At 41.3% G+C, this 20,786-nt stretch overlaps 1 non-coding gene across 1 annotated transcript; it reads right to left on the reverse strand.

The window, feature by feature from the left end:
- Positions 1-19,697: 19,697 nt before the first annotated feature.
- TRNAD-AUC (transfer RNA aspartic acid (anticodon AUC)) lies at positions 19,698-19,770 on the reverse strand. The gene has a single exon. It is a non-coding gene; the product is annotated as a tRNA-Asp (tRNA).
- Positions 19,771-20,786: the final 1,016 nt, after the last annotated feature.

Genomic DNA, 20,786 nt, shown 5'->3' on the forward strand with positions numbered 1-20,786 from the left:
CCTGTTAGCCTCTATAAATATGTGAGGTAAATCCTATAATAAATTTCTTCCTATATGTGTCTTAATGGTCCTGTCTCTCTAGAGACCCTTGACTAATACAGTGGGTAATATGATGTCACAAATATGCTGCTCTGTCCTTGTGGTGTAAAAACAGCCACAAACAGTACCTAAGCAAATGAACGTGACTCTGTTCCAATAAATCTTTATTTACAAAAACAGATGATGGGTCAAATCTGGTCCATGGCTCATAGTTGCTGGCTCCTGTAGTATATTCCAACCTCTGCTGGGGAAGAGAGATTGGAGCCACTGTCAGCAAGGACTAAAGGATATCGTTGGGCAGGAAAACATCACACACGACAGGGCTGAGACTATTTAGGGAAGATTTGAGAAATACTTCCAAATCCATGTAATTTTTGACCTCATTTGTGTTAGGTTAAGTAACGGTTTCTCAATGTTTTTCCCCACCCACAATCTCCCCACCCCTTCCAAACTGTAAAACTAACTCTGAATTGCTGGAGTCATGTTTCTCTATTAATTCTCAGGATAACCGCCTGAATGTTTAGGGTGTCAGTGGACTACACACGTTTGGAACAGATGAGGATAGGGCTAACCACCTGCCAAGTGAGACGTTTTTATTTAGGGGTTCCTCGCGGTGCCACTTTTATAGGAAAGAGCTAAAAGCCCACTCTAGCTCAAAAAGGCGTCTGAATATGTAACATGCACTCAGGGCATATGCTCCAGGCGTGCAGAACAAGGTACCCCTGGGCCTTCTGCAGGAAGCGAATGGTCTGTCACTTTTGTATTGAGAAAGGCCACATCTATGTAAAATGCAGGAAAGCATGTCAGTGGGAAGTTCAAGGAAAGTCTCCAAAGAGTATTTCAGCATCACTGAGAGTGGGGATATGTGCCGCTGCTGAGGGACGAATGAAGGACAGCGGGGGAAGAGGGGTGGAGGAGGAGATGGGAAGGGAATGAGCGTCTGTTGTACTGGGTTTGTGAGGAACCAGAAGGCAATTTAGGTTTTGAAAGGTTTGAGGGAGGTTCGTTTGCCCTGCCGGGAAGGAATTATAACTAGCTCAGCTTCTAGGTCAACTCTGGCAGCTGTGCTCTGGAAAAGACTCTCCAAATATAAGATAATGTTACATATTTAAATTCATGCCCCAAAGTACACACTTGGTTCTGAATACTAGATTAGTCAGTGTGAGAGAAAAGGGTGAGTTAGGTCCAGGTGGGATGGAAAAGTACCCAGATCCACACAGACCCATATGCACACACGTACATAGGGATGTATGAATAACCATCAACATGTAAAGAATTAATTAGCAATTATGAACACATGTTAGATGCTCTATTTGTTAGAAGAATTAAACAAGGGAAGATAAAAAAAAATAATGCAGCTGTGTCCAGATCATTACTCACATGGCTTGGATACTCATTTATGGACATGTTGAGGTAGATATCAAAGAAATATAGTTGATAATGATGATTTCTCGCTGGTAAGAATAAGACACTGGGCTCCATTTTAGGCTTTCAGACTGCATGTTGCTGTTTCTAAAGACAATGGAGTGTCTTTCTCTTTCGGGCACCATCTCTGCTGAAATCCTTCTTTGGACACAGCTCTTCTTTCTTTCTTTTTTTTTTTGTTTTCCTTTTCTTTGGCGACTTGCCTTCTTCACAGACAGAATCCGGATCTACCTTACCGCTCCCAGGACTGTTAATTCCTTTTCATCTGTTGCTTATCCTTCTCCATGACAGAGGAGAACGTCTCAGCCAATCCTGGGAACAGGGAGCTGCTGAGCTGTAACGGGAGAGGGTGGGAGTGGCAACTGCTCTCCTTGATTGGCATCTCAGGTCCGCATCCCAGAACTTGCCTCTGTCTTGATTCTATCCTCATCGCAATCTTGGTGTGATAGTCTCACTCCTTCGTCTTTGTTTGCCTTTGCTCTTGGGATTGCTGGACGTTATCAGTTAGTGTAAGAAATTAACTTCAATTTAATACTTAGGAACAGTGCAATGTATATAGGAGGCATTCTATCTTCTTAATGATTTGGGTGCTGGACAGGTCAATATTTCAATCTTTTTTGATTGATAAAGTAATGAAGATTTTCTAATACAGACTTTTCCAGATCATATTTATTCGTCTTACTGCTTCTGCTCTTCCCCTCTGCGCTGGACATACCACAAATGGGAAAACTAAACTGGAGAATCATTATGTCTCTCTTTAATTCAAAGAATTGTCGTCTGAGACTTATCCACAACTCATCTCATTAAAGGAGCGCGAATAACCCCCCTAGGAGACACCCTTATCTCATGGTAAGATTGGAGAAGCAATGTCAGGAATTTCAGATATACAGTAACTCCATGAATTAGCGTGAGGATGATAAATACTGCCTAATCTTCAGTAACTGCAGACCCGTAGACAATGAAAATCTTTCTAGGAACATTCTAGGGTATTAAGCAGATGGCGTGTGAACAAATAGAAAGATTCATTCACTCATTCATTTTTTTCTTTTATTCATTAAGTATTTATCCAACACCTGCTCTGTATCAGGTGCACTGGATTAAGCTGAACTTACGGGACGGGGTTGTTTCAATGATCTTTCCTTTAAAAATATAAAGGTGATTCATAACTGTAATTTAACTGTGTACTTTTAAAAAGTGTATTGTTATATAAACACATCCATGAAGCAGCAGAGAAAAAAGACACCTTTCAGAAATAACTTTAGATTTAAAAGTTATGGCGACTGTAATATTGGCTGTTAGCCTTTGATAGTAAATAGGTTTACTCCTGCCTTCTTAGATCACTTGTTTTGTGATTTAAAAATGTCTGTGTAATTGAAAACAACCTCTAGAAAGTTTAAAAGTGTCTCTTTTTAAATTTTATATGCATTTCAGACCCCTAAGAGAGAAGCATTTTCCTAATGCAATTTTTCCAGACTTTCTCTGCAGAGTTTAAACTGCTCCAAGTTCAAGACAATTTTCTCCCTAATCGTATAAATATTTTATGTAAGTATAATATACTACTGTATTAAGATAAGTCAAGTTTGCCTCAAAAATTTAACTTTGGGCAGATTCTTCTTCGGACAATTTATCTGATATATTCTTGTAATTCAGAGGGACTATACTTTCCTTAGAGTTCAGAATTTCATTGAATTTCTGAGAATAAAAATGCGAACCACTCATTATTTTTGCCTGTGGGGGAAAGGAGTGAACAGGGATAAATGAAATCCAAGAGTAATCCTTAAAATTCATTTTAATGATGACTTTCAATTCCTTTCTTTAATAAAGCTTCGTGGTGAGGCTCAGGAAGGGCCGGCAGGAGGGGCTGCCTTGTCTAATGTCACCCCCCTCCCTGCCGGCAGGCACCCTGGAACTGAAGGGACTTCTGGGTGAAAGGGGCAAGAGACAGGCATCAGAAGAACAGGAAAGGAAAGCCTTGAGATGGAGCACAACAGAAATTAAACCGATCCTTTTTCCCACGTGCTTCTACTGTGATTTATTCTAGTTCCATCACATCCCCTCCCACCCTGCAGCCTAGGGAACCAGGTGTTTGCCTAGATCCATTGTCCCTGATTCATTAAACAAATATTTAATGAGCGTTTCCTGTGTGCAAAGCACTGGGAGCCACTAGAGATGAACAGAGATTGTGTCTTATATGAGCATGCGTCATTTGGTATATTTAAGATACCCTCAAAAAGGACAGAAATGTCCATGGTTTCAATGTTCAGGGTAAACCTACCAGTTAGAGCAGTAAGAAGTATGGAGTTTTTCCTCAGTCCCTACACAGGCACTCTTTTCATCCCAGTGTGACTGATGTTGGTCTTGAGCAGGTTTGGTTTTCTGACATAATTGTTTCCATCCCATTTTAGAGGAGGACTGGTGTAATCCTTGGTTTTAAGGGTACCCAGGGTTTGCTTTAATCAGACCATGGTAAAACACACAGACAGGGCAATGACTGTCATGAAGGAATACATACATACATATTTTTTGCTTTGGTGTCAGATCTAAGAAACCATTGCTAAATCCAAGGTTATGAAGATTTATCCCCATGTTTTATTGGAGAGTTTAGACAGTAGTCCCTTGGCATCTGTGGGGGATTGGTTCCAGGGCATCCTCGGAACACCAAACTCCAAGGATACTCAAGTTTCTTACATAAAATGGGGTAGTATTTGCATATAACCTAGGCACCTCTTCCTGTACACTTTAAACCAACTTTAGATTATTTATAATAACTAATACAATGTAAATGCTCTAAATAAATGTAAATACAATGTAAATGTTATGTAAAGAGCTGCTGGCATGTGGCAGATTCAAGATTTGCCTTTTGAAACTATTTGTATTTTTTCCTAACATTTTCAATCTAGAAGGAATGATTTATTTATACACTCACAAATCCTTAGAAACAAGAGACATGTCACACTGCAGGGCTAAATGGGGAAGCACTCGGGTCAGTCAAGAGGCAGAGGGAGTGAGGGGAACACGTGGGCAGGAGCTTGCACTGTGGTTTCCGTGGGAAGGATGGGCCTGGCAGGATAAGCAGATTTAGGATTGGCTAGTTTGAATAATTTCAGTGGGTTCTGGGTCATGGAGACTGTCCCTAGTTTTCTGACGCCTGCCTCCCAAGTTATTAGGACAAGGGAATAAAAGCCCTGAGTGTGAGAGCCCCCCAGTGAGCTGGCCGGGATGTGGGCTCTGGATTCTTGGTTTGCATATGAAAGGTGTGCTCCAGGGAAGTGGCTTGTGATCTCTAGCTATTAGCTAACCTTGGTAGGGGGAGCAAGGCCCAAAGATGTCAGGGCATCAGAAAATTGAAAACGCATGCTCCTTACTACATCCTTTTAGATGTATGGTCTGTTTCTAAGCTTTCCTATTACCATGAAGAGCTCAAGCTAAGTCCTAGCTTTAGATCTGTCTGTAGACCATTTCTATGTCCCATCTCAGTTGAGTGCCCCCTACAATTACACCTCTTCATGCCAACTTTTGGTTCATGGTTTATGCTGATCTGTTCATGCCCACTGACTTATCTATATGCACACACACACATACACACACACACAGTCTTCATCACAAAATCCAGGACTAACTTAAATATCATTTGAAACTGAATTGATTATATAAATTATGATACATCCGCACAGTGATATTCAGCGTAAAAAACTTAAAACACAGTTCTGCATAATATTTAAATAATTTTAAAATACTCATCATATTCAATAATAAAAAGAAACCCAAAATGTATATGAAGTAACACCCAATTTTAACACAAATACGTAAATGGTGAGTAGATATGTGAACATGCATATTTATCAAGAAATGATGAAAAACATGCCCAAATCATATCAATTTTTTCTTTATACTTTTCTGCATTTAACATATATTACTTTTGTAATCAAAAAAATACATTTTACTTAACAAGTAAGGGTTTATTGTCTAATAGAAATAGAACTAAATCATTTATCCAGCCAATACTTTTGAGCATCCACTGTATGTAGGCACTATGATAGATATTGCAGAGCCAATATGAACAAGTTCCTGCCTTCTTGAAGTTTAGAGTAGTGAATACTGATAAAAAAATAGAGGATCACAATATCTCAGATAATATTTTATAAGATATCCAGTAAATGCTTATTTAATAATCAGAGGAGAGAGAATGGTAGGTTGACTGTACAGACAAGGAGAGAATTAGGACTTTAACAGTATTGTTTCAAACATTAACACCCTTGTAACCACTGGACCAGCTCACACTGGTCCTACTTTGTCAGTAACAGGATGTCTAGTTGCCTTGCAGACATAGCAGAGCCCAAACTGCAAGTCCTGTAACCTGGGGACTCACAGAGGAGGAATGTGCTCTTCAAATAATACTCAGAATATTTGGTTCCTCCATGCAGAACCAAGAAAATCAGAACACGATCAGAATTTGAAGGCCAGAGAAACGAGAGTCTCACTGTCCAGGAAGATACGGTGCTGAAATCTGCCATTCCATGCCTTATCATAGATGGCCTCTGAAACACTCTAATGGAAACCTATTTCTGCCCACCAGCCTGCCCTCCCTCACCCATGAAAGACTAACCAAGCCACAGACCAGGAAGCCAGATTTGAGAGCCTTGCCTCCGGTCCCTTTACCAGTCAACCTCAAAATAAAGCCTTTTCTTTTCTCAAAAGCCAGTGCCGTTGGCTTCTATGTGCTTCTGGCAGCAAGCCCTTGCTCTGTAACTTCATCAACTACTTTTCTACCTCTTCTACTTTAGCGCCACTTCAAAACCTCTTAAGTAAAAATAACTCATTCACTCACGAGAATCAGTCTGTGATGAACTTCACAACACCCCAGTGGTTTTGAATCACCTCTGACCCTAGCATCTGACATACAATAGCATCTCTGTAGACTTTCTCCAAGTCTCCTTCTAGAGGGTCTAGGCTGGAAGATGGTGCTGGGTGTGGAGTCTAGTGTGTGCTGAGTAAACACAGGGGGCCGGCGAGGAGAGAGAAGCCAGGAGAGGATAAACACACTTCTGGGGGAAGTGTGCAAGCTGGGGACTCTTATCCAGGAGCAAGTGGGGCCTTACATGAGCATAGTCAGTAGTCCCAGTCACAGAGCTCAGAGGGTTTCCAGCCACAGGCATCTCAGAACAGCCATTGTCAGGACTCTTGGCCTAGTCTGTAGAACTGTCTAACTGAACTGAAGCCAAGCCTGGTCCTAAACACTTCTAAGTTAAGGGATGTATGGGAATCCAGGGAACACCTTTTGCCCACTGGGTTCCAAAGCTAGTTTCAGGAACGAGAAAAGGGAAGCAACCTTATGCTGTCTCCCATGAAGAAGCAGCTGGACCCTTGGTGTACAGCCTACCCTGGCCAGGCTGGACCGAGGCACGTAGGGGGAACTGAGTTTGCACCCTGGGGCAGTGGCAAACTAGAAGTGGGAAATTTATGCACTTTCAGAAGCTGCCTTTAAGAAAAAGAATACATTATACAGATACAAAATTAAGTACAAAAAATGAATGCTTTTTTGGAAAGGCTAAAGAAATTTTGACAAATTACAAATAGGAAGGTGCTGACAATACCACATAATGTATAAGTTCTAGAAAAATAACAGTGTATTTTTATTAACTTGATGGCATATCTCAACATTATGTTTCTACTTCTTTCTTTTGATAGATAATCCTTTTTACCTTCATATAGAAATACAATGTTTTGTGATAATTTTTAGAAATATGATGGATCGAAATTTTATGAGGATTCATATTGTTATTGATGACCTATGATTATTATGGATAATTTCCTTCCATTTGAAAATTAGCTGCTGGTAATTAATTTCTGCTTGGATTTTAACGTTTAAGTTTAAACATTTCTTTTTGTTGGATTTGGATGTTGATATGTTGACAATTCTGTAAGAAAATTAATCTAAAACTGAAATTCCTTGAGTAATTTAAATTAGTTTAAAATATATAAATATGTTATGTTAAGTACTTTAATAATAAAAATATTCTTATACTGCATAGCCCCATTTGTTGGTAAACACACATAGATGTTTTTTCACTGGAACACTGACATATTCAAGCTATTAAGGTGATCTAGTGTGCTCTTCCAAAAGGACATTGAGATTTCATCAGGACAAGATTCACTGACATACCAAGATGTGATCCAATACAGAAGGATAAAGAAAACATAGGATTTTACAAACATAAATGTACTTATCTGTGGCACTGCTACATATTTGTGTCCTATAAACTGAGAAATTCTGACATATTCTATTTCATGTGATTCCTATCAAATAAGAAAATATATGGTGTGTGAATTATTATTTATACAGCATTATCCAGTGTGTTCTGGACAGACAAAACTACTTTTTTCTAGGCATAAAGGATCACTGAACTCCTGAATAAAAGTTTATACTGTTAATTATTAGAATAAGTTCCCATAATTCTAGTTTTATTCATTTCAAAGCTTGTGTTTCCTCTGCTACTCAGAGACTTCAGGTGCCTGACACCATAAGATACTATCGTATAGTGATATGACCTCTCACCTTTCACCCTAGGTCATGGCAGTTGGATCATTCTTGAAAGAGATTCCTATGCAACGGTGGGTGGCAATAACCTAAGTACACAAGGAAGTAGCTGTGAGTAACACAAAAATTCCCCACTGAACACATAGTGAATATTTCTTGAGCTCAACGTTATCTTAGCCTCGTGTTAAAATTGTCCATTGTCACTCCAGTGTCAAGTGCAGGTGGGGGCAGGGAAGAGTGGAAAGAGCCACAGGTTTTAATCAGTTGCAATTAAATTGTCATATTTTGCAAAAATTCTAAACAGACATGGTTTTGTAACTGCATTGCTTGAATCTCTTCCTTGGAAAAGGCTCATGCGTTGAAGGTCTGTTAGTTTCACGGAAAACCTGCCATTGGCGGGTGGACATTGGAGTATGTTTCTGAGACACTAAGACAGCAGAGATAAGGAGACAAAGGGTTTGTATTAGGTAGAGGGAGCATGAAGTTTTTTCTGATTTGTTATCCCACTGAATTAGAAAACTTCACAAATTGTATTTCCAGTTGTTTCATAACAATTTACCATAATCTTGGAAACTTAAAACAACATGAATTTATTATTTTACAGCTCTGTAGGTCAGAAGTCCTGCATAGCTCAGCTAAGTTCTCTGCTTAGGGTCTCACAAAGTCAACGTCAAGGCATAGGATGACTGGACTTTTATCTGGAGCATTATTTCTAGGCTTATCTGGGCTACTGGCAGAATCCAGGTCCCAGCAGCTGTAGGTCTGAGGTCCCTTGGTCCTCACTAGCTCTCACCCCTGGGTCCGCTTTCTGTTCCTCGATACCTCTAGCATGCCTTCCCACACCGTAAAAAGTTCTTCTTGTTCTTCCAATACCTCTGACTTCTCTTCCTGCTCCTCCCGTCATCAGCCAGAGAAAACAGCATTTAAGGACTCAGTTAGGTCAGGAACACTCAAATAATCTCCTGGTCTTAAGGTCAACTGTGTCATGGACCAAAACATAATTATGGGGGCGATATCTCATTACATTCATAGGTTCTGGTGAGCAGGAGGGGCATCTCTGGGGGATGATTTAGAAATTCTGTCTGCTACACATATTAAATAGAACAGAAGTTTCCTCTCCTTCTTTATTACGGAGTTTTTACCAGGTGACAAGCATTTTGCTATAAACTGTCTATTGATTATTTCATTTCATCCTTCTAGCAAACCTGCAAAGTTAGTGTTAACCTGAAAATTCTTATACCAACTTCATAAGTACAGAGGAAATGTACACTTTTCTCCCCTTGAGCTGATCTAATCTTCCTGTCCAACTGAATTATTTTAGTTTAGTCCGGTAACCTTAACACAAGGCAATAATTCAAAAATTCTCATTAGGTGAAAATTTTCAGTATCCTTTTAATACAACGCAGTCTTTCAGAGTTCTTCACTGCCCCTTCCTCTTCCCACGACATCAGCTGATGTTATCAGTTGCCCGAAATAACTGTGCTTGGTACCCGTTGTTCTGCTGGCCAGTGTGAAGCTGAGACCTCCAGCTCCTGCCAGGTCTCCCCTTTATTTCTTTCCCCTCTCCTCCTGCCCCATTCTCTGCTCCTTTCCTCTCTTCTCTCCGTCTTCTTCAATTTCTCTCCTTTTCCTTCCTCTCCTTGGCTCTTCTGTTTTGCTCAGTCATCTGCACCCATAACTCAGCCCTGCCTAAGCCCTGGCCGGTACTGCCAAGCAGCCTCATTTGGGTCGCACTCTCTGACATTGAGGGTCCCTTTAATTGATCAAATATACCTCTGGCTTTGGAATATCTGCCCAAAGAGAGGGAGACTGAGGCAAACGCCAGACTGCCTGCTTTCTTGTGTCCTGTTTCCTTTCTTTTCCCACAGTCAACCTGGCACCCGTATCTCCAGGTTCAACCTGTATCATCCAGGCTGGAAGGATTGTGTTCCACTTGCTCTCGGTCATACCCACTCATGGTCAGACTCCAGTGAGAACTGAGATCAGGGCAGGCTTTCTCAGCACCAGCGCTGTTGACATTTGGGGCTGGATAATTCTTTGTGACGGCGCTGTCCCATGCACTGTAGGGTCCCTAGCAGTATCCCTGGCCTCTTCCCTCCAGATGCCAGCAGTACAACCCCGACCCTCCCAGTCACGACAACTAAATATGTCTCCAGACATGGCTCATGTCCCTAGGGGGCTAAATCACCCCCCCATTCGAAAAAGCTGGTTTAGGTAAGTAACTAAAACGGGGATTATAAATATACACCCATTATATTTCCCATTTTCAGATTAAAAAAAAATTTACCAAAGGTCCAGCAGGTCTTGAAACAGCAGAACAGAAAATCATAAGCAAGTTTGGCTTTAAAGCCCATCTTCACTGCCAGTGGACTGTGCCATGGTCCACACGTTGCCTGGTGCAGTCAGGATGACCCTTAGGCAACATTAACATCATAGATCCCTGGAGGGAAGAAGCACAGAGAAGGGAAAAGAGCAGCAAGAAGCCAGCAAGCTGACAATTCTCTGAGCATCTCATCAGACCGTCTTAGATGGACATGCCCCCTGGAGAAGCGCAGAGCAGAGCATAGGTAGGAAGCCCTTGGAATCCCAATGTGTTTGACTTTTATGGGACTCAGGAACTGCCAGTGAATCAAGAGGCACCTCAGTTCCCAGAAGCCAGAGAGGAACTTGGCGTGCCCCTGACCGATGCAGAAAGCAGGAATGCACCTTAGACTCAATACTTACATCTTTAGCAACAGTAACAAAAGTGTTTTAACCAACACGCTCTAATTCTTTAAAAGACCCATTTTCTGTTTGTTTGCGCACCAGAAACCTGAAGTGTCACCTGCTGGCAGAGATACGTCATCGTCTTCCCATCACCCCAAAGCCCAGCTCAGGAGCTGGCGGTGACTAGGGCACTGATGAATTTTATTGAGTAACTTCATGCTGGCCTAGTGCCAGCTCCTCTTGACATAGCCAGTAACCACAGAAGACATCCTGCAATTAAATGTTATCCCTCCCTTTTCCTACTTTTTCCTTTTTAAAAGTGAAACTGTGAAGTTTGGCCTAGAGTGACTATTGACCCACAGGTGGGGAATTCCGTCCCTGGGTAATTAAAAACAGCCTCACACCAGTGACGGGCTGGGAGAGCTGCTCAAAGAGCAAACATCTGGGGAAGGCTGGGAACACCTCTACATGGTGAAACCTAAGCTCTGAAATGACAAAGACCTGGGTTCAAATGACAGCTTCGCAATTCACTGGGCAAGTCATTCAGCTTCTCTTAGTTTCTCCTTTTGCAAAATGAGTACTCAAACTTCCAGTAATGTTGCAAAGCTTCTTATTCCTGCATATAAAGCACTTAGCATATCCTTAAGATCTTCACTCTCTTTAGGACTTGGCTTTATTTTTAGAGCCACCCCTTCAACAATAGAACATTTAAACACCTAATTGAAGGTTTTGCTTATGTCATAATGCAAGGGAAACATTGGAGTTACCTTGAGATAATTTTAATATTTTATTTTATTTTCCCTGACCTGTCACATGTGCTAATTAACCACAATCTTACACTGGCCTTACAGGAAGCTGAATCAAAATTATGCCTCTGCAAAATATCTCATGGACTCCAGGGTGTCTCAGAGAGAGTTAAAGTGGACATCACCCGAGTCAGAATGCCACACCACAAATGGGGCTTTGCAGGCATGCAGCTTGGGTCGACTCCCAGCTCTACCACTAGCTGTGTGATCTCAGGATAATTTCTCACACTCTCTGACTCAGGGTCTCGTCTGTGAAGAGGGGGTGGTAATAACAGTACCTACTTCATTGGGAGTTTGTGAAAAAGATGCAAAAACTTAATACACTTGGAGCCCTTTGATAGTGACTGGATTATAATAAATACTCTATAAATATTCATTCTTATCATTTGAGGGTACTGAGGGCTGGCTATTTTTTCATGCTCTATTAGGAGTGAAGAACAGCTTTCTTCATCAGTTTCCCTGCATCCCGCCTCCGTCATTCACAGACATGCAGTTCACTCCCTCCATGAACAAGGTGGCCTGAGCACCTACAGGGCACCAAGCCCTCCTCACAGGTCCTGTGATGTGCTTCGCTTGAGTGCCAGGTTAGAGATGACCTTCAAGAACGCAAATAGTTTTCAACTCTTTAGACCGATGTCGCACCATTGTGTGGATGGCCTAGACTGCAGTTTCACGAGGCTTCCAAAGACACGTCCCGATTCCTTGGGAAAGAGGTCCTATCTATGATGGATTAAAAATACCTGCTATGGGTAAAAGAGGAGGAAGGGCTAAGTATTTTCCATCTGTGAACTTGTCCATGGCTGGAGATAAGAGACAACACTTAAAATTTAACAGTTTGAAGGAGATCCTAAACTATGTTCTCTATTGAATTACACTTGCTACACTATGGGACCCTGATTTTGCCTTCCGTGGGGCTTCAGGGGCAAGTGTACAGAGGCTGGGAGCAAGGAGAAGCTCACCCTGGTGCAGGTGAAAACAGGTGCATTGCCTGGTAAACAATAAAATAAGCTTACCTAAAAGTTGGTCTCGTTTTGATTTTCACTATGCTCTGGCAACTTTAAAGAAAATTGGTAAAAAACCATCATTCCTCCCTAAAAAAATATTTTATTGTTCTAAATACTAAACAACTCAAATGTTAATTGACAGATGGATGGATAAAGAAGATGTGGCACATATATGCATACAATGTAATATTACTCAGCCATAAAAAAAGAATGAAGTCATGCCATTTGCAGCAACATGGATGGACCTAGAGATGATCATACTAAGTGAAGTCAGTCAGGCAGAGAAAGACAAATATCATATGATATCACTTATACGTGGAACTGAAAAAAATACAAATTTTATTTACAAACCAGAAATAGACTCATAAACAAAGAAAACAAACTGTGGTTACCAGTGGGGAAAGGGATAGGGCGGGACAGATTAGGAGCTGGGATTTAATAGCTACATGTTACTATGTGTGAAATAGATAAACAGTAAGGACCTATCGTGTAGCACAGGGAACTCTATTCAATTTCTTGTGATGAGTTGTAATGGAAAAGAATCTGAAAAAAATGTAATAATTTGTATATACATAACTGAACTGCTTTGTTGTACACATGAAACTAATATTATAAATTGACTACACTTCAATTGAAAAAAACACACACACATAATAAAGATGTTTTTAAGAGTTGTACACTCAGGATACTTTGAAAAGAGTGTTATTTCAGGGAATGGATGTGATCGCTCTTCTGTCATGCATTTAGCTAAGTGTTTATAAACATTTGTAATAATGATGTTTATTAAAAAGTGGTACCCACTTGGGACAAATAAAACAGTGTTTTTTAAGTGAGAAAAAAACTAAACAGGTACTATGGTTACTGTGAAGTTTTTAATAATATATAGCTAAGCTCCAAATTAACACACTTTTAGTACATCTCCTGTGACGAACATTATATTCTACTGGAAGTTAACTTGCAAAACCCTCAGCTGTAAAATTGGCCCAAGACATATGTGGACTCAGCTATACACGTACATTTTCACAGTGAGCAATAAAAGTAAGTAAGTAAACAGTTCAGAATTGTTGAGTAAACAGTTCAGAATTGTTCAGGCTTATCTCAGGCATGGTCGCAGTCTCCCACCACTGTCCCCCTACATATTTCTGTATTTAGAGAGCAAATTTGACATAAACCACGCTAACGCACTGACTGGAAAGAAGAAGAAATGGAACTGGACTGCCTCAGCTCTGTCATTTGAGGTGCAAATCATTCCATGAACTTTGAGGAATTTCTGCTCTTTTATAAAAATGTGTAATTAAAATGACTAACCTATTACTTTTTAAAATTATTATTATTATTTACTGCTATGATTACATAAACAAAATTCAAGATATTACTTTTCTGATTATTGTTATTTATTTTCACGATGAATGCTGAAAAAAAGTTGGTCGTATAGAGGTCGGAGTGCTAAAAACTTATCTACTTTAAATGTCGTGCACACTTAGCACACTACTGTTTCTGAACTTCCTTCTGCCCTTTCTACTGCCCTAGTCTGCCACTTTATTGGGGAAAGACTCTGATAACTGCTGACTGTAACATTTCCTCCATCTATGTTATTATGCCTTTAAGCAAGTCAGTTTCCAGTTGTAAAAATGGCCCTGAATTTTGTCGAAATGAGCCCTTTTTGCTTTTGACAGCCTTACCATTACTCTTTCATATTAAACTGTAGAAGTAACTCCCGTGTTAATTCGCATAGAAGCATAGATGCATTTTTCGCTAATATGAGATTTTTTGTTATTAACCAGAATAACCATTCATAACAGACTAAGACTTAATATATTGTTCCTTTCATCAAGGAATTTACATTTAAAATAGATGTAATCGAGGCAGCATGCAGATGGTGAGGAGAATGGTGCTGAATGTTGCTCTCTCAGAGGAAAATGACTTCAAAATATGCATGCGCACAGGTACACAAGTGAGTGGCATAACTATGAAGTCATGTGACTAGTTATCAAATGTCATAGAACATAACTATTTAAATGTCTGATGCTCTCTTCAAAGAAGGGGGACTGTGTACATGTCACCACAATGCTGCCTTTGCTCATGTGAGCTGTGCAACTCATCTTCGGACTGGAAAAAGCCTGTGCTTTATTAAAATTTTGTATATTGCTGTAGATCTTCATGGCTTATCACCATGTGGCTCCACTCAGGTGGATTTGGTCTCTCAACCAGAATTAAGTTTCTCAAAGGCAGATTCTAAGCTTGGCATGGGGGACCTTGGTCTGGGCTGGGAGACTCTGCCAGTGAGAAATGGGGGGTCCTTCAGCCTACGGTCTGTGAGACCCCTGGGAGGGGGAGTTGGGAGGGGGCGTGGTGTCTCAGAGAGAGCGGTTAACCAGATGGCTCCGTGAGAGCCCAGGGGCGGGAGATGCCGGGGGCTGTGTCCGCATTCTGCAGGGCCAGTCTGGAGGTGGCCTGGCCGCTGGGGCCCCTCAAGTCAGCCCACGGGGCTAGAAGTCTGCAGTGGGTGCACTGGGGCTTAGCGCTCAGAGCTCATCGCGGTGACACGTCAGGTCCTCGCTGTAGCTGGGGGCCTGGCTGCCCATAAACACGTCCCAAGATCTCAGCCTTGCCCAGATGTCCGTCCTCATTCACGTCTCCTCCTGCAGCAAGTGGTTGGCCTCCACCAGTGGTTGGCCCTGGGTCGGGAGCAGCACCCGGTGACTGACCTCACTGCCGTCCTAAGTCCGGGAACTGCTCCCACTAGGTCTGCACCCGGGCCGGCTCCCCATCCCTGGACTCCACCGAGCACAGATTTGAGAAAGATGCTAAAGCGTGTAATCCCACCAGTGAGCCATTTAGGGAGCGCTTAGTGTCAATGACCAGGTGTCCCTCCTACCCTGGGTGTTTGGAGGCACTCGCATTATTCAACCGCCCAATTTTTAGTGACCTTGCTGGAATGATTGTCAACATTCTGGTTCACTAGGTGCAGACAAGACAATCCTTCTGCAAAATCCAGGGGCAGGGAGTGTCGGTTAGACACTGTGATTGCTGTGATTTTAATCCAGGAGAAACCAGAACGTGAGGCTCAGGGTGAGTTACAGACGGACAGCCTGAGGAGGTGGGTGGCACTTTCCTGGGATGCTGGCGCAGCCTGTCTGACCGGGCATATGTGAGCATCCGCGAGGCTGTGGTACCAGCTGGCAGACCCTGTCCTCTTTCTTGGCTGATTACCTCCCTCAGTGGGTGATCAGCCAGGAAAGCATATGGCGCGCACCCCTACTTGATTCAACCGTTCCCATTTCCAGAGACTTCTTTGACTCCCTCCCCAATACTTGCATGGAAGTAGGTGTTCCTCCTCAGTGTTCCCACAGCCCTGTGTGCCTGATCCTACCACAGCTCACCATGCTAAGTGATTATTGTTTACTTGTCTGTGTTCTGGACTGAATTAAGCACCATTTCAGTGCTGAACTTTCTTTTATCTCTGTCCCCCAAAGCCTAGCACAGTGCTTGCTGTGTGATAAGTGCTACAATGGAATGTGCTTGAAGAAATACATGATCAATGGATGAAAGAATGAATGAATAGACTTTTTCATTTGAACAAATTGTATCTAAGGCTCTGGGGGCTCACTCAGGAAGCTGAGGTTCCTACCGATGATACACTGAGTTTTGAGGGTCAGGCCCCCTGAGAGGCTAACGCTGAGATGGAGGTGGACCTGCAGCAAGTTTAGAGATGAACACTGGTGGGGGAAACAAAGGAAGGAGGAGGGAGCAGAGGGAGAAGTTGGTGTGTCCTGCAGTCACAGAGATTCAACCACTCCTTCCAGGAGTCCTCCACCTGTGATGATCCTGCACACCTGTGCCTAGGTGTGTCAGGCGCTCAAGCCTCTACACGCCCACACAGACCAGCCATTGGATGTCAGGGACATAATACACTCCCAATAAGTGCTTACTGAACCAAGAAATCCTAAAGAGAAGCTACAGTGAATAGCTCATCAATTTCAGAAATTCTCTATATGGGGAATGTTGAAGGACTTGCTAAGTAAGCCAGGACTATTTCCCTGGCTCCCGTCTACCCTGTTAAATGCCAATCGGAAGCAGCGTGTTATGTCACAGCCCTAGTGGTTTACATCTCACATGAGGATCAGACTGCCAAAGGCAGCTGAGATCCTTTGACACTCCCTCTGGTACACTCCCACAGCTCCAGTCCCCAGTCTCACTTTTAAAAGGTAACGGATGCTTTGTCCAGCATCTGGCTTCTCCTACGTGCCTTTTGTCATTCTGTCACCAGACCCTGATCGGGGGAAGAGCCACTCAGCAGGAAAATTCACAGCATCATAAATTCATAATCCATTTTTCTCCATATGCTCCGACCAACTTGTGATGTTCATAATTAAAACTTTATGCAGACTTACAGCTACTGAGACAGGTTGATTCAGTGCTGGCTGTAGAGCATCGTAAATCACTGTGGCTTACTGTATAATTGGGCCCCAATAATTATTCCATCAACGTTAAGCAGAGCTGGCACTGGGGGAAAAAATGTGAGGCAGACTCACTCTTCTTTCAGGACTGCTTCATCTGCTTCATTGTTACGTGATGCCCTTTCACTATCAGCCCTTGCCCTACTGCCGTTACTTCATTTTTGCCTCCGGGTTCCCAGTCTTCCTTAGTAAGAAAATTTCCCCCACGTTTGTTCCAGGCTGCATTAAACTACACTTCTACCAAGAAACCATCTCACATCTTCCTGTCTCCCAGTAACCTGGTGTGTGGTACCAGCACTGGTCAGGCTGAGGTTTTCTCTATATCACCTCATGGTGCACTCTGCGGATGGCCTCTGGGCGTCACTTGCCTTGAATACTTGCTTTTCTTTAATTGCCGAAACGGTCTCTTTCCTGTTTTCTCAGACTACATTAGAGACAGCTTGATGTATTGGACAATACACATGATCCGGGGCTGAATACTACGGTAAAGTAAAAACTCTTGCCCCGCATTCCAGCTCTGCAAGGCTTAAGTGGCAACCCCCATGCAGCTGCCCACTAATGATGTGCCCTGAGGGGAATGCAGGATGGAGAAAGACAGGAATCATGCTGTGCTTTGGATACACGGGCCCCTAGACAGGTAAGATGCATATCTAAGGAAAATTTGCAATAACCTCAGATTCTTGCATTTTCCCACACATAGAAAAGCACTAACCATTTTAGTGTGAGATGTCTGCTCTTTGTGATTTGCAATAATCTCTTCATGCTTGACTACATGCTTTTCCCAGCCAAAAAAAAAAAAAAATCATATTTATCTGGCATCTCCCCTGTATCCTTGTAGGAGTTCCTCAGAGCTCTCTGAGAGTCTCATCTCTGGGCTGCAATTTTCAGGAAGGTTCCTGCATAAAATGCATAAAACTGAAACTCTCTGCTTTTAACCTTGTGCATTTTTTGTTGGTGGTGGTGGTTTTTCAGTTGACACCATGTAGCTCTGTCACTCATTAGCTGTGCAATTCTGAGTTTTATTTAAAATCCCAATCACAGTGTTTTTAGCTACCCAATGGAGATTATGCAAATACGATAGATCTTTGTCTTGGCTTTTAGCTTTGTGAATTTGCACAAGTAATTTAAATTCCCTGAATCTCCTTTTTCCTTAGCTATCAAAGGGAGGAAATAAGAAAGTCTTTGTGTCTTCCTAGTGAGGATTCAAATGAAGTAATACGTGTAAAGTTCTTGTCATTGAATATGGGTTCAGTAAATATATTTTCTTTTTCCCTCTACCTATTAAAATTTTAGTGACCAATAGTCTTTTTTTTTTTTTTAGGTTAATTTAAGTGTGACTGATAGTGGAGATTTCATGGCCCTGAAAAGTTCAAGAGGTGGAAAGTACTTTAATACTTTTGGGACTGTAACTTGCCTCCCAATTCTCTTAGTACAGAATAATGTTTATTGAAACATCAAAGCAAAATATTGTGAGTTTTAAAATCCATCAAAGCACCAGAGAACTGATATCTTGCAGCTTTGTGGTTAGATAATTTGTATCTCACTTGAATGGGCTGTTTTTCAGTAAATGCAGATGGGGTAAGTGGAGAGAGCATTTGAAACATCAAGGAGACAGCCTCTGTGCCCTCTTCCTTGTAACATTTAGACCCTGACTTCCACCAGCGCTCTGTAGGTGGTATGCAAATCATCTGTCTTGTTAGAAATCAGAGTGAAAGCTATGTATATGTCTTCCATTTTAATATTTTAATATATATTTTTTACTGTTGACTGTGTAAAGCACATCTTTGCACAGATAATGCCAGAAAGCTTTTAGAATTTGAGTGTGTAACTTCTGTCCGGCCAGACAGAAAATCGTACCCCGAGGGGAAAATCACGAGGGCCCAGCAAATGCATCAAAATGCTCCAGATTGAAGCTGGAGGGACCAGCATTAGTCCTTACAGATGAGACCACAAATGTCCCCACCCAGCTCTTCCGAATAAGAGACCCCACTGGGCTTGGGAGCCAAAGACCTGCTAGGTAATACTGCATGTTGACGGACCTGCAGAGTTCTCTGATCCACTTTACAAGCACCTGAAATGTAGGCGGCTGCTCAAGGATTAGGGGACTTAAAGTGCTAACACATTTTATAAAGCCAAGTTCCAAGACCAGATAACATGAAATGTCAGGGCTTTTGAGTTATCGCCTGTTTTTATTTATCTATGTCTCATGGCTCTATTATTGCAGAACTTTCATCCCTAAGTGATTCAGTGATCTGCTTTGATTCAGTTAGAACTGACCAGGTGCCAGCATGTTCAGGGAGCAGTACTAGCCACTCTGTTAAAGAGGGAAGTGAAAAAATCCCAGATGATGAAGACGTGCCCACATATGTAAGAGCTGTAACAGCTACTGGAGGGTGCATCTAAATAATACCGTGCTGTAACACAGCTCAGCAAAGGCTATGGAAGTGTAGAATAAAATAGACTAAAACTGGGTGAATTGAGGAAAAAGCAGACAGGATTTTGACAGGTAGAGAGAGTTGAGAAAGCTGTATCAAGGCAGCTTTATGCTTTACGTCTCACCAGATACGTGGCTCTTTTCCCCAAATAATTATTTCCTCTTCGTCACTACTATGTTGTGTAATTGCTTTCATTGTTATGTTCTTTCTTTTTTTAACACTATTTATTTTTAGTTTTCTTTGGTAATTGGGTTTGATTTTATTTAATTATTATTATTTTTTAATGGAGGTTCTGGGGATTGAACCCAGGACCTCATGCATGATAAGCATGTGCTCTACCCCTGAGCTGTACCCTCCCCCCATTGTTACTTTCTTTTTATCACAAAGCACAGCTACAATGCTATGTGAAGTATACTAGCCAAGCATTAGACTTCCCCAAAACAAAATTTTTCTTTTAACTCAAAATGAGTAGTGAAAAGATAATAGGCAATTCCATCCAAATTGCTCATTATGCATACTTAATCTGTGATGACAAATAACTCCAAAAAAATTACTCTCCATCCCACTTCAAATAGTTACATAACTGTGATTGGCACACTATTTCTTCTCCCCTCACAATTACCTCATTAAATCTTTCCTCAACTTCAGTTAATTGATTTAATAATCTCCCTGGTTTCGCAAATCAGATTCTTTCACATTTAAATTACCTGGGATAAATTAGGAGTTTGGGATTAACAGATACACACTACTATGTATTAAGTAGATAAACAACAAGGACCTACTGTAGAGCACAGGGGACTATATTCAATTTCTTATGATAAACTGTAATGGAAAAGAATCTGAAAATACATGTGTTTTTGTGTGTGTATATATATATATATATATATGTATATATGTATAACTGACTCACTTTGCTGTACACCTGAAACTAACATTGTAAATCAACTATACTTCAATAAAAAATAAAATTTAAAAAATAAATTACCTGCACAACAAAATTATATATGAAACTTTGAGTGTTATAAAAATAACTCATTGGATCTTTAAGTTGCCATTAATATAGTATATGCATTTTGGATATGAATTTGAGTGTCATTAGCACAATGCTTGCATTCAATTGATATTGGATTCTTTGATGTATGGTCAGATGGATGCCACAGAGACAAACATTTGCTTCATTGGATGCATATAAATGGGCCCTATAGAAATGTGACTGGTGTTACAGCTAAAATAAGGTTTTGAATAATTATAATGGACATCATTTATTAAATATTTGCTGGGTGTTATTACATACCTTTATACTCTTTATAATAGCTTGCTTGGTCATTTTTCTTATGGTACACATGAAGACTCAGAGTCTAAGAGAAATTAGG

Source organism: Vicugna pacos, chromosome 5 (genome assembly GCF_048564905.1).
Source record: "Vicugna pacos chromosome 5, VicPac4, whole genome shotgun sequence".
Lineage (NCBI taxonomy): Eukaryota > Metazoa > Chordata > Mammalia > Artiodactyla > Camelidae > Vicugna > Vicugna pacos.